At 50.7% G+C, this 929-nt stretch overlaps 1 long non-coding RNA gene across 1 annotated transcript; it reads right to left on the reverse strand.

Moving 5' to 3' along the window:
• LOC103399289 (uncharacterized) lies at window positions 1–742 on the reverse strand. Its single transcript, XR_523615.2, has 4 exons — window positions 645–742; window positions 471–562; window positions 304–361; window positions 1–68 (listed from the first exon to the last, which is right to left on the reverse strand). It is a non-coding gene; the product is annotated as an uncharacterized LOC103399289 (long non-coding RNA).
• Window positions 743–929: the final 187 nt, after the last annotated feature.

Below are 929 nucleotides of genomic sequence, written 5' to 3' on the forward strand. Positions count from 1 at the left end.
CACCGGGACTCGCTCTGACCCGTCGCTCTCCCCGTCGCTGTCTGCCGCCGGAGGAGCCAGCAACTTCTCTACAAGATAGAGCAAAAAAAAAAACATTTAAGTGAGAGGATAACAGGTTTGTCAGGAAGTGCACGGAAAGGCCCAGGGAGCACAGATTGAGTCACGGCTGAGAGCTAATCTGCGGCACGTCTTACACTTATTGTTCTCACAGAGAAGAGGGTGAGAACCCACAGAAGCTTTTATCAAAGAGGCATCCTTATTTCTGAAGAGAAATCTCGGCACTACAACTGACGGCTGCAGTACCTTTCTTGGAGACGATCTTGGGTCCGACATCGGCTCTGGCCTTCCCGTCTCTGAGCATCTAAACCAGACAAGATAAGAGGTCAGAATGTTAGCGTCGTCTCTGCAACGAACACAATCATGACTGCAAACACGTTTGCGAACGAATCGTTTCCGCTCGAAGTACACACCTGTGCAAAGGACATGCAGTGGGAGTCGTCCTCCACGCTGCCGAAAACGGGCGAGGGGCTTTGCCCGTTCAGACTCGGGAACATCAGCCCATCTGGAGAGAGAGAACAAATCAAGTTTGCGCCCGTCTTCAGGGGTTCATACGACGACGGATGAGTCCAAACAAATTTTTTTACCAGAGGAGGGGCTGCTGCTCAGAGGAGACGGAGGAGCGACGATGAAGTCTGGGGGAACTGGTTGGCTGCAGTACTGCGGGGGGGGGCCGGGAAATGATGAAGGTTCTCTAGTCCGATATGAACCTCTGGATCTGAGGGAGACAAGGAGTCCGTTAGCGAAATCTTCACGGACGAAAACTTTTCCATATTGACACACTGATATATCACAATATATATCGCTATACCCTCTGTGTATCGCAATATATCGCATTGTTGCCTCGATACGTATCGTATCACCAGATTGAC

This window comes from Cynoglossus semilaevis, unplaced genomic scaffold (genome assembly GCF_000523025.1).
Source record: "Cynoglossus semilaevis isolate Cse_v1.0 unplaced genomic scaffold, Cse_v1.0 scaffold6187, whole genome shotgun sequence".
In the NCBI taxonomy this organism is placed as follows: Eukaryota; Metazoa; Chordata; class Actinopteri; order Pleuronectiformes; family Cynoglossidae; genus Cynoglossus; species Cynoglossus semilaevis.